This window comes from Eriocheir sinensis, chromosome 61, assembly GCF_024679095.1.
Source record: "Eriocheir sinensis breed Jianghai 21 chromosome 61, ASM2467909v1, whole genome shotgun sequence".
NCBI lineage: Eukaryota > Metazoa > Arthropoda > Malacostraca > Decapoda > Varunidae > Eriocheir > Eriocheir sinensis.
Genome location: NC_066569.1, coordinates 5272637 through 5286399, shown reverse-complemented (window position 1 = coordinate 5286399; position 13763 = coordinate 5272637).

Here is a 13763-nt window from a genome sequence, read left to right as displayed (position 1 = left end):
AAGAGGAAGAATGGAAGAGAGAGAGAGAGAGAGAGAGAGAGAGAGAGAGAGAGAGAGAGAGAAAGGAAGAGAAAAATGGAACAGAGAGAGAGGAGAGGAAAGAGGAGAAGAAAGGAAGGGAGAAAGAAAGGAAGAAAGGAAAAGAGAAAGAAAAGGAGAGAGAAAGAGAGGAAGAGAGAAAGGAAGGAAAAAGGAAGGAAGAGAGAGAGAGAGAGAGAGAGAGAGAGAGAGAGAGAGAGAGAGAGAGATGAAATTTGATAAAGGTCTATGTTTATATCTCTCGTTACCAAACATTTCTGGGTAACAACATGACACACACACACACACACACAACACACACACACACACACACACACACACACACACACACATACGCAAGTGGAACGGAAGGAAGGAGATGATTCAAGCATAATCTAGTGTCCTTCCCCTTCCCTTCCCTTCCTGTCCTCCCCTTCCCTTCCCTTCCCCTTCTTCTTCCCTTCACCTTAAACATGATTATTGCTTTTTTATTTGTTTTCTTTCATCTTCCTGTCTTCCCCTCCCCTTCCCCTCCTTTTCTTCCTCTCCTCCCCTTCCCTTCCCTTCCTCTCCTCCCCTTCCCCTTCTTCTTCCCTTCACCTTAAACATGATAATTGCTTTTTTATTTGTTTTCTTTCATCTTCCTGTCTTCCCCTACACATCCCAACCTTTTCTTCCCCTTCTCATCCCTTCCCTTTCCTTTCCTTTCCTCTCCTCCCCTTCCCTTCCCCTTCCCTTCACCTTAAACATGATTATTGCTTTTTTATTTGTTTTCTTTCATCTTCCTGTCTTCCCCTCCCCTTCCCCTCCCTTTCTTCCCCTTCTCATCCCTTCCCTTTCCCTTCCTCTCCTCCCCTTCCCTTTCCCTCCTTCTTCCCTTCACCTTAAACATGATTATTGCTTTTTTATTTGTTTTCTTTCATCTTCCTGTCTCCCCCTCCTTTTCTTCCTCTCTCCTCCTTCCTTTCCTTCCTCTCCTCCTTCCTTCCCTTCTTCTTCCCTTCACCTTAAACATGATTATTGCTTTTTTATTTGTTTTCTTTCATCTTCCTGTCTCCCCCTCCTTTTCTTCCTCTCCTCCCCTTCCCTTCCCCTTCCCTTCCCCTTCCCTTCACCTTAAACATAACTATTACTTTTTATTTCGCTTCTTCAGTCTTCCTGTCTTCCCCTTCTCATCCCTTCCCTTTCCCTTCCTCTCCTCCCCTTCCCTTCCCTTTCTTTCCCCTCCCCTTCCCTTCCCTTTCTTTCCCCTCCTTCCCTTCACTTATTTTGAACATGGCTATTTTTTTCTCCTTCCCTTCCCTTCTCATCCCTTCCCTTCCCTTCCTCCCTCTCCTTCCCTTCATCTATATTCACCGATGACATTTATTTTTTTCTATTTCTCTTGTTTCCTTTTATGATATCCTCCTTCCTTCCTTCCTTTTCTTTCCTTCCTTCCCTTCCTTCCTTCCTTCCTTTTCTTCCTCCCTTCCTTCCTTCCTTCCTTCCTTCACCTATTCTAAACATGACATTTATTTTTCTCTATTTCTCTTGTTCTTCCCTTCGTGGCATTCTCCCCTTCCCCTTCCCTTCCCTTCCCCTTCCTTTTCTTCCCCTTCCCATCCCTTATACTAAACATTACTTATTTTTCTCTGTTTCTCTTATTCTTCCCTTCTCTTCCCATCACTTATCAGGATTTCTCCCCTTTCCTTCTCTTCCCTTTTCTCCTATTCCTTCCCTTCCCTCTTCTTTCTCTTCCATTCTTCGCCTTTCCTCCTTTTCTCTTTCCTTTCTGTTCTCATTTCTTCCATTCTTCCTCCTCTCCCTTTCCTCCATTCCTCCTCCCATTCCCCTTCTTTGTTCCATAGTTTATGCTCCTCTCCTTCCTCTCCTCTTCCATTCTTCCTCCTCCTCCTTTTTCTCTTCCACTTCTCCCCTCCTCTTCCTCTCCATTTCCTCTCCCCTTCCCCAACTTTTTATTTTGTGTGTGTACCTCAGTAATTACCTTGATGATTGGTGTATGTGTGTGTGTGTGTGTGTGTGTGTGTGTGTGTGTGTGTGTGTGTGTGTGTATGTGTGTGTGTGTGTGTGTGTGTCTGTGTGTGTGTGTGTGTGTGTGATACAGGTGGGTGGCGCTTACTAACCCGTGCACACTCTCACACACACACACACACACACACAGGAAGTCCATGCATGTACGTACGCACACAGCCGGATGTACACACGGGAAGAGGCGCTGGAGACGATAATTACACACACACACACACACACACACACACACACACACACACACACACACACACACACACACAGAGGAGGTAAAAAATCACATACAGAATAAAAAAACAAGAAAAAGTCAAGCAAAAAACACATCATAATCTCTCTCTCTCTCTCTCTCTCTCTCTCTCTCTCTCTCTCTCTCTCTCTCTCTCTCTCTCTCTCTCTCTCTCTCTCTCTCTCTCTCTCAACACTCACCTGTAATTTGTGTTGCGCGGAGATAACAGTGTGGTCGTACATAATCTCCTCGTCTTCCTGGGGGGGCGGGGGGGGCGCGGGGGCCGAATCCTGGGGCGGGGGGGCCTGCTGGGGGGGCTCCTCCGTGGGGGCCTGGGGGGCTGTCCCGTGTATAAGAGCGTCCAGGGCTGCGAGGGACTGGGTTCTGGGGCTGAGGGGGGGTGGGGGGGCGGACTCCACTCCCCCCTCCCCTCCTTCCCCCCCTTCCTCCTCCCCTGGTATGATCGGGGGTGGCGGTGGGGAGATGATAGGCTCAGGCGGGGTGAAGGGTGGCTCAGGGGGGGTGAGGGGTGGCTGAGGGGGTGAGGAGGGGATGTCCGGCGGGGTGATTGGCTGCGGGGGTGTAGGGGGGAGTTCCGGGGGAGTTATCACCCCTATACTGTCCTCCGCCTCCTCGCTCTCCCCCCTCCCCACCCCCCCTCGCACCCCCTCGCACTCCGCCAAGAGGTCAGGGAAGAGCTGTCTTTTGACCTTCCCAACCTCATCTATTTCAACCTCCTCCTCCTCCTCCTCCTCCTTCTTCTCCTCCTCCTCCTCCTCCTCCTCCAGTTTGTCCTCCTCCCTCAGATCAATATCCTGCTTGATCTTGTCCTCGGGGGAGCTGTCGGCCCCTGAGGAGGTCCTACGGGGATCCTTACGGGAATCCTCAAGTTGGGAGAGATCCTCGGAGCTTGACACATACACAGTTTCGGCTTTTAGGACACTCACCACGCCTCCTACGACCACATCTCCACACAGGGGGGGCGACGGGGGGGTAGGCGGGGGGCTCAAGTCCACGGGGGGGTCGCTGGGGGTGTCTGCTGGGGGTGGCGGGGGGGGTGGCGGCGGGGGAGTGTAGGATGCCGCGGGGTGAGATGACTTGCTTTTCATCTCCACTCGTGTCACATTCTCCCTCTCCTCCCATGACCGCCTGTACCCCCTCACCCCTCTCTCCTCCACGCCCCCTTCCTCCACCCCTTCACCCCCTTCCACGCCCCTCCGCCCACGCCCTCTCCGCCCCTCCACGCCTAGGATCGTGTCCCTGAGGAGTGTGTTCACCACCTCGCTGTCCTCTTTTGAATGCCCCACCCGCCTCGCTCTCTCCACGCCCTCCTCCACTCTCCCCTCCTTTCCCTGGGGTTCCACTGGGGGGCTGGGGGGCCTGAGGGGGGTAGGGGACGCCTCCTTATCATCCCTGGTATCCTTTGCATCCTTCTCCTTGGTGGCATCCTTCAACACAACACTTTCACTAACAATCAAATCCGCCTCCTTCTTCATCTCCTCCGTCACCCCTTCCACCTCCTCCACCTCCTCCTCCTCTTCCTCTCCTCCTCCTCCACCTCTTCCATTCTCCTTCGAGGTCCTGATCTTCTCCACATTGTTCACCTCCTTCTTCGTTTTCTCGGGGGGGTTAAGGGGGGAGGAGGCAGGGATGGGGGTTGTCTTGCCGCCCTCCGCCAACCCGTACTTGTGAGGGGGTGACCAGCCGGATTGTAAGGTGGAGGCGTCTTCGAACCGCGGGGGGGCGGGGGGGCCGTGGGGGGCGGGGGCGTCGTGGTGCAGGGTCCTGGTGTAGCCCTTCGTGACCACGTCGTCTTCGCTCGTGCTGTGGCGTTGACCTGATCTGCCTGTGGGGGGAGAAGAGGGGGGGGGGTTAGTGGGGGGTGGCTGTGGGGTGATATGGAGGGAGGAGGTGAAGAGATAGTAGTTTTGGGGTGAGGAAGAAAGTAAGAAGGGGGGTTGTGGGGGGTGGCTGTGGGGTGATGAGGGGTGAGGGGTGAGAAATGGTAAAGGTTTTGGGGTGAGGAAGAAGAAGAGGAGAGGTTAGAGGGGAGATTGTGGGGGGAGGTTGTAGGGTGACGGGGGTGAGGAACAGTAGGGGGGTAGTGGGGGTGTGGTTGGGGTGACGGAGAGATAAGGAAGAGAGACGGGGGGGGAGGAGGAGGAGGAGGCGGAGGAGGAGGAGGAGGAGGAGGAGGAGGAGGAGGAAGATAAGGGAAAGAAGATTGATGGGAGAGGAAGAGTGGGAACGAAGGAAGGAAGGAAGGAAGGTGGAGGAAGAGAAAATGTTAAGAGGGGAAGGAAGGGGAGGAAGAAGAAATGAAGAAGAGGGAGATATTTAGAAAGGAAGGGAAGGGGAAGGGAGGGGATGGGGAGGATGAAAGAATGCCTTGTGATATAGAGGGAAGGAGAAGGGAAGGGGTGAAGGGGAGAGAAGGGGTGATGGGTGAAGTGGGCGTCACGTGATGGGAGGGTTATGAGGTGTGACAGGGTGAAGGGGTGGAGTGAGGGGAGAGGGGAGGGGGGAGAGGAAGGGGAAGGAGGGAGGAGAGGAGTGAAAGAGGGCAGGAAGAGGAGGAGGAGGAGGAGGAAGAAGAGGAAGGGAGATGAGCTATATAAAGGAGAAGGAATAGAAGAGAAAGGAAGAGGAAGGAAGAGAAGAGGGGAAAGGAGAGAGAGAGAGGAAGGAGTGAAAGAGGGCAGAAAAAAAGAGGAGGAAGAGGAGGAGGAAGAAGAGGGAGGGAGATGAACTATATAAAGGAGAAGGAATAGAAGAGAAGGGAAGAGGAAGGAAGAGAAGAGGGGAAAGGAGAGAGAGAGAGAGGAAGGAGTGAAAGAGGGCAGAGAGAAAGAGGAGGAGGAGGAGGAGGAGGAAGAAGAGGGAGGGAGAGGAGCTATGTAAAAGAGAAGGAATAGAAGAGAAGGGAAGAGAAAGGAAGAGAAGGGAAGGGAAAGGAAGGACTAAGGAAATGATGATGATGATGATGATGATGGTGTATAAATAAACAAACCTAAGACTACTATTACTACTACCACTACTACTACTACTACTACTACTACTACTACTACTAACAACAACATCTTGACCATTAGCCTACAAATTACTCCCTTCAATAACTCTAACAGGTATATAATTAATGAAAAAAATGCATAAGATGAAGAAATTAATGAAAAACAGGTAAAAAAAATTAATTAATGAAAAATAAAACCAGACAGGTGCAGAAGAAAGTGAAAGGTGTGTGTGTGTGTGTGTGTGTGTGTGTGTGTGTGTGTGTGTGTGTGTGTGTGTACCTATCTCTTCGTATACACACTCACTATACATACATACATACATACATTCACACACAAATAAGTAGATAAAGATAGATAGTTAGTTTATACATACATACATTCACACAGATAAGTAGATAAAGATAGATAGTTAGTTTATACATACATATATACACAGATAAGTAGATAGATAGATAGATAGATTATACATACATTCATACATACATACATACATACGTACATACACTTACACGAGAGAAAATCCGCTAATTCTCGTAAGGTTATACACATGATGGTGGTGGTGGTTGTGGTTGTGGTTGTGGTGGTCCCATGCCTTGCCACACTAGGACCATATCACCACCTCAGGGCCACACCACACCATAGGGCCACATCATAAAGAGGAGGAGGAGGAGGAAGAGGAGGAGGAGGAGGAGGAACTAGAATAGGAATAAAAATAAGAGGAAGAGGAAGAAGGACTCAGCCACATCACAAAACGAAGGAAGAGGAGGAAGAGGAAGAGGAGGAGGAAGAGGAAGAAGCACAAGAGGAAGAACAAGAAGAAAAAGAGGAAGGGAGAGAAAGAACAGGAGAAGGAAGAGGAGGAGAATAAAGAAGCAAAGTAAAGGAAGAGGAAGGAAGCGTAGAAGAAAGAGAGAGAGGAAGAGGAGGAGGAGGAGGAGGTGAGGTAAAGGAAGAGGAAGAAGGAGGAGGAGGAGAAGGAAGAGGAGGAGAAGGAGAAATATTAAGCCCGAGAATGCACGTCATATTACACGCCCGCCTCAAGACCCATTAGGCAGACAGGTAACAGGTGAGCTTGGCCAGGTAGAAGAGAAAAGGAGGTAAAAACAGGTAGACGAGAAGGTAGAGGAGAATGTCAGGTAAAAGAAATACCAGTGAAAAAAAAAGAGAGGGACAGGTGGAAGTAGAAGAGAAAACCAGGTAAAAGAGACAGGTACAGGAGGTCAGGTAAGGTTAGACAGGACGGAAGGACCAAATATAGAAGAGAAAGACAGGTAGTAGAGATTGTCAAATAGAAGAGAAAACCAGGTAGAAGAGAAGAACAGTTGGGATTGAACAAGAGGTGCCTGATAGATACACCCAAAGTAGAAGAGAAAACCAGGTACGAGAGAATCAGAGAGGAGTGTAAGATAGAAGAGAGGACCACGTAGGAGACAGGTAGAGGAGAGGTAGAAGAGAAAGTCAGGTAGCAGAGAGAACAAGAAAGAGGAGGGTCTGGATAGCTGAGGAGACCAGGTAGAGGAGAGGGGCAGGTAAGGGGTGGACAAGTAGAGGAGAGAGCCAGGTAGAAGAGAGAATGAGAACGAGGAGAAATTGACAGAAGATAAGGTTAGGGTAGAAGAGAGGGCCAGATAATGTTGAAGAGATAAGGTAGACAGGAACAGAAATAGGAGAATGACAGGTAGAGGAGACAGGTAGAAGAGAGAGCCAGATAAGGTTGAAAAGATAAGGTAGACAGGACCAGGGAGAGGAGAAAGTCAGGTAGAAGAGAGAGACTGACAAGATTGAAAAGATAAGGTAGACAGGATCAGAAAGAGGAGAAAGTCAGGTAGAGGAGACGGGTAGAAGAGCCAGATGAGGTAGATAGGACCAGAAACAGGAGAGTCAGGTAGAGGAGACAGGTAGAAGAGAGAGACAGATAAGGTTGACAGGACCAGGGAGAAGAGAAAGTCAGGTAAAGGAGACAGGTAGAAGATAGAGCCGGATAAGGTTGAAAAGATAAGATAGACAGGATCAAAAAGAGAAAGCCAAGTAGAAGAGACAGGTAGAAGAGAGCTAGATGAGGTAGATAGGACCAGGGAGAGGAGAAAGCCAGGTAGAAGAGAGGTAGATGAGGTAGATAGGACCAAGGAGAGGAGAATGACAGGTAGAGGAGACAGGTAGAAGAGAGCCAGGTAAAGTAGATAGGACCAGGGAGAGGAGAATTACAGGTAGAAGAGACAGATGAGGTAGATAGGACCAGGGAGAGGAGAATTACAGGTAGAAGAGACAGATGAGGTAGATAGGACCAGGGAGAGGAGAATTACAGGTAGAAGAGACAGATGAGGTAGATAGGACCAGGGAGAGGAGAATTACAGGTAGAAGAGACAGATGAGGTAGATAGGACCAGGGAGAGGAGAATTACAGGTAGAAGAGACAGATGAGGTAGATAGGACCAGGGAGAGGAGAATTACAGGTAGAAGAGAGGGCCAACAGCGTGGTGCCAATCCTCGAGTGTCTCCCGTTTTCTATGCTTCACGGCAATGTCACGTCCTCCGTTTTCTTTCTGTCTTTCTTCCCGTTTTCTTTCCCTCGTTGATTTTCTTTCACTGGTCTCGTTTTCTGTTCTCATTTCATTTCCGTTTTCTTTCTTTGTCTTTCTTCCCGTTTTCTTTCCTTTATTTATTTTCCTTCACTGGTCTTGTTTTCTTTTCTTCATTTTATTTTCGTTTTTTCTTTTTCTTTCTTTCTTTCACGTGTTTTCTTTCTTTTTCTTCCTTTTTTCTCTCGTTTTTTCTTTTCAATTAATTTCGATTTTTTTTTATATTATTTTCTTTATTCTTTTATATTAGTGGCACTCAATTGTTTTTGTTGTTGTTTTTTTGTTTGTCTTTTTTTGGGTGATATAAAGTAAAGAAAATTAAGACAACCGATATATGTTTGTTTATGTGTATGTATGTTTGTATGTATGTATGTATGTGTGTGTATGTTTGTGTAAGTATACCACATGACGAAATATATACACACACACACACACACACACACACACACACACACACACACACAATATTAATCTTTAAACAAAATTAATTTTCTCTCTCTCTCTCTCTCTCTCTCTCTCTCTCTCTCTCTCTCTCTCAAGACAATTTTGCGACTTTTGAACCAATTTCGTTTCCTTCCTCCTTTCTTCTTCCTCCTCCTCCTCCTCCTCCTCCTCGTCTTCCTCCTCCTCCTCCTCCTCCTCGTCTTCCTCCTCCTCCTCCCCTACAAAATTACATACCTACTTGTCTATTTCAATTTCTTCCCTGAGAGAGAGTGAGAGTGAGAGAGAGAGAGAGAGAGAGAGAGGGGGTCAAGGTCAGTTTCCCGCTTTCAGTCACTGACCATATGGGCGTCTCTCTCTCTCTGAAAGTATGAAAAGTAAGGAGGAGATAATAAGAATGGAGGAGGAGGAGGAGGAGGAACAGGAGGAGGAGGAGGAGGAAGAGGAGGAGGAGATTAAGATGAAAAAAAGTATAAAAAGGACAAAGAAGAACATGCCCTGAGAGAGAGAGAGAGAGAGAGAGAGAGAGAGAGAGAGAGAGAGAGAGGACAAAGAAAGGATGCAAAAGATAATGAAAAGGAGACAAAAGAAGGAAATGGAAGCAAGAGGAGGAGGAAGAAGAGGAGGAAGAGGAGGAAGAGGAGGAGGAGGAGGTTGAGGAGGGCCAAAATTAAACATCTTTCCCCTCCAATAATAACATCTCCTCCTCCTCCTCCTCCTCTTCTTCTTCTTCCTCTTCCTCCTCCTCCTCCTTTACTCTTAGGGAAGGGAAGGGAAGGAAAAAAAGGGGATATAAGAAGATGAGAGAGAGAGAGAGAGAATGTTTATGCTGTAAGGCGTGGACATTCTCTCTCTCTCTCTCTAAGTGAAGGTCTCAAGCTCAAGTCACGTAAATCTATCGTCAGCGTCTCTCTCTCTCTCTCTCTCCTCTCTCTCTCTCTCTCTCTCTCTCTCTTTTAGGCATTATCGCGTGGTATAAACTGTAATACGTTTTGAGAGAGAGAGAGAGAGAGAGAGAGAGAGAGAGAGTAGACATAACACAGACAACTTCAAACACATTTCTCTCTCTATTTCATTCTTTTTAGAAGGGAAGAAGAAAAAAAGGGGAAAGAAGGAAGAAGGGGAGAGGAAGGAAGAGGAAATGAATGGGGAAGAAAGGAAAGGGAAGGAATGGGATGGATAGGGAGGAAGAGAATGGGTAAGGAAGGGAAGAGGAGGGGAAGGAAAGGAAGGGGAAGGGAATAGGAAAAGAAATTCGAAAGAAAGAAGGAAAGAAGGGAAGGGAAGGAAGGGAAGAAGGGGGAAACTGAGGGGGGAAAGGAAGGGAAGGGAAGGGAGAAAGGGAGGTTGAGAAAAAAAAATGAAGGGAAAGAAGGGAAAGAGAAGGAGAAAGGTAGGTTAAAAGGAGAAAATGAAGGGAAGGAAAGGGAAGGGAAAGGGAGGAAGGAAGGTTGAGAAAGGAGAAAATGAAGGGAAAGGAAGGGAAAATGAAGGTTGAGAAAGGAGAAAATGAAGGGAAAGGAAGGGAAAATGAAGGTTGAGAAAGGAGAAAATGAAGGGAAAGAAGGGAAAGAAAGGGAAAAGGAAGGTTAGAAAATGAAGGGAAGGACAGAGAAAATGAAGGGAACGTTAGAAGGAAGGAAGGAAAGAAGGAAAGGAAGGGAAAAGAAAGGAGAAAATGAAGGGAAAGAAGGGGAAAGGAAGGGGCAGGGAAAGGAATGGAGTAGGGAAAGGCGGGGATGGGCACTGTCAATCACATTTACCCCCCTTCTTTACCCCTTCATTATCACCCCCCCCCCCCACTTCCCCTTTCCAAACCAAGTCATTCGAAACAGCAACAACCTTCCTGCAAAATTAGTCAGTGAGGGAACTATCAATGCCTGCTTTTCCGTGCTTCCCTTGTTTCCTCCTCCTCCTCCGTCCCTCCCTATTCCTCCTCGTCATCCCCTTACCCTTAAATCTATACCTGACAAACTTTTTTTTCAGAGTTATCCGCCACTGCAATATCCTTCCTGCAATCTTGTCAGTGTGAAATCCATCAACGCCTTCAAGAATAACATCGACCGTTCCTTCGCCGCGTCCGGAGTGAAGTGAACGTACGTATATTGAAGTGCTTTGATCCTGAACGTGATGTGAAGGGCGCGAAGTGGCTGTCGGGCTGATCAAAGTGCGTACCAGAGTGGGCAACCTTGTAATGAGAGAGTTGGTTTGATGTGGCCTGTTTTTCAATGTGTTCGTGTTTCCTTCTTTTACTACTCCTCCTCCTCTTCTCCTGTGTTCTTGTTCTTCTTCTTTCTCCTCCTTCACTTGTTCTACTTCTTCTTTCTTTTTCGTTTACTCCTCCTTCTCTCCATCTTCTTCTTCTTCTTCATCTTCATCTTCTTTTTCTTCTTCTTCTTCTTCCTCTTCCTCCTCCTCCTCTTCTCTTCTTTTTTTTCTTTTTCTTCTATTACTACTACTTCTTCTTCTTCTTCCTCCTCCTTCTCCTATTCTTCTTCTTCTTCTTTCTCTTCTTCATCATCTTCTTCCTCTTCCTCCTACCTTTCTTCCATCTTCTCTTCCTCACTTTATCCACTCCTCCTCCTCTCCTCTAATTCTTCTTTTACTTCCTTACTCTTCCTCTCTTCTCCTCCTCCTCACACTTCTCTTCTTCCTCCTCCCTCCTCCTCTTCCTCATTCTGTCCACTCTTCCTCTTTCTCTTCCTCCTCCTCCTCCTCTTCCTTTCATCTTCTCTTCCTCATTCTGTCCACTCTTCCTCTTTCTCCTCCTCCTCCTCCTCCTCAGACATTTCTTACACCTTTTCTCCTCCTCCTCGTCTTCTTGTCCACTCCTCCTCCTCCTCCTCTTCCTCCTCAAGGGCTGACGTCATGGCTGCCACACCCGTAAGCGTCTCTCTCAATAACACTTGGCCAATAATTTCAGAACAAGGGAACAAAAAATAACCAAATAAATAAATGAATAAAGGAAATTAATGATAAATACAATGAAGAAATAAAGAAAATAAACACAAAAATAAAGAAAAAAGAAAAAAGAAAAAGAAAGAAAATAATTACTTGGATCCAGATATAAGAAGGATTTGAGAGAGAGAGAGAGAGAGAGAAGAACAAGTCAAGTGTAACAAGGGCCTTTGTCTCTCTCTCTCTCTCTCTCTCTCTCTCCCTTCCTCCACCTCTAACCTTTTCTCTCACCTCAATCTCTCTCTCTCTCCCCCCCCCTCCAAGGCACGCAGCTTCCACCTCCTCCTCCTCCTCCTCCTCCTCTTCCTCCTCCTCCTCTCACTTGGTCAAGTAACAATGATAATAATAAAATAATACTAATTATAACGAGAGAGAGAGAGAGAGAGAGAGAGAGAGAGAGAGAGAGAGATCTCAGTTTCAAGTTTCCTTACACATTCACTCTATTTTCCTCCTCCTTCTCCTCCTCCTCCTCCTCCTCCTCCCCCTACTCCTCCTTTCTCTCCCTCACCTGTTTCAATGACGTCACACAGGTCTTGCGAGAGAGAGAGAGAGAGAGAGAGAGAGAGAGAGATTGTTTATTTGTCTTAATATTAATCTTTTAACGTTTGTCTCTCTCACTTAACATTCTCTCTCTCTCTCTCTCTCTCTCTCTCTCTCTCTCTCTCTCTCTCTTCAGGATATGCCAAAGCTCCATCTCTCCCTTCCTCCTCATTCCTCCTCCTCCTCTTCTTCCCTCTTCCTCCTCTTCTTCCCTCTTCCTCCTCTTCCTCTTCCTCTTCTTCTTCCGTCTTCCCTCTTCCTCCTCCTTCCTTTCCTCCTCTCCTCAACTTCTATAAATATTCTCTTCCTCTTCCTCCTCTTCCTTATATCCACTTATCTTCTCCTCCTCCTCCTCTTCCTTATATTCTCCTTTTCTCTCTCTTCGTTATTTCTTCCTTTCTTCTTCCTCTTCCTCCACAATTAGTTTCCATTTCTCTCATTTTCTCTCTCTCTCTCTCTCTCTCTCTCTCTCTCTCTCTCTCTCTCTTCCTCCTCCTTTATTATCTTCCTGCCTTCTCTCTTTCTTGTTTCCTCCTCCTCCTCTTCCTCCTTCTTCCTCTCTTTCTTCTTCGTTTTCTCCTCTTCCTCCTCCTCCTCCATATTCTTCTCTTCTCTTCTCTCTCTCTCTCTTCTTATTTCAACCTTTCATATTTCACCTCCTCCTCCTCCTCCTCCTTCTCCTCCTCTTCCTCCTCCCCCCCACGGATCAAGGGCGCGCGCACACACACACACACGCACACACCTAACGGCTAAGGTCTTAAGGGGTTACGGCCCTGCCCAACCCTCCTTCACTCACACCTATACAAAGGAATTCAACTCTCCATAAAGGGATCCAATGCTCTTTAGGCGGATCAGACTCTATAGGAAGGGGATTCAGTGCTTTATAGATGGTCTGGACTCTTTGTAAGCATGTGTTCGTTTGTTCGTTTCGAGATAAGTCTGTATATAAGGGATTTGGGGATTTATAATAGGGTTGGATTCTCTATAAAAGGGATTTGATGGTTTATAAAGGGATTGAGTAGTGTAGAGATGGTTGGAATTGTTGATAGGGGTTTCAAGTAGAAGGATTTATGGAAGGGATTCAAGAAGGGTTTAATTGGGTTGGATTCTGTATATGGGATTTGATGGTTTATAAAGGGATTGAGTACTGTAGAGATGGTTAGATTAGTTGATTGGGTTTTAAGTAGAAGGATTTATGTAAGGGATTCAAGAAGGGTTTAATAGGTTTGGATTCTCTGTATAAGGGATTTGATGGTATATAAAGGGATTGAGTACTATAGAGATGGTTAGATTAGTTGATTGGGTTTAAGTAGGATTTATACAAGGGATTCAAGACGGGTTTAATAGGCTTGGATTCTCTGTATAAGATATTTGATGGTATATAAAGGGATTGAGTACTATAGAGATGGTTAGATTAGTTGATTGGGTTTTAAGTAGAAGGATTTATGTAAGGGATTCAAGAAGGGTTTAATTGGGTTGGATTCTGTATATGGGATTTGATGGTTTATAAAGGGATTGAGTACTATAGAGATGGTTAGATTAGTTGATTGGGTTTTAAGTAGAAGGATTTGTATAAGGGATTCAAGAGGGTTTTAATAGGCTTGGATTCTCTGTATAAGGGATTGGATGGTTTATAAAAGGATTGAGTACTGTAGCTGTTTGGATTCGTAGATAGGGGTTTTAAGGAGTGGGATTTAGGGTTTTGGATATGATTTTAACTTTTCCTTATCTATCTATTTATCCTATTTCTACTATTCTTATTACATTATCTATCTATCTATCTATCTATCAATCTATCTGTGTGTTAGTCTATCTCTATCTATCAATCTGTCTCTTTTTATCTATCTATCTATTTTTCTTCTATTCCCATCGTTTCATCATCTCATTTAGCATTATCTATATATGTCTATCTATCTCTATATCTATCTATCTCTTGCAATCTATCTATCTATCTATCTATCTA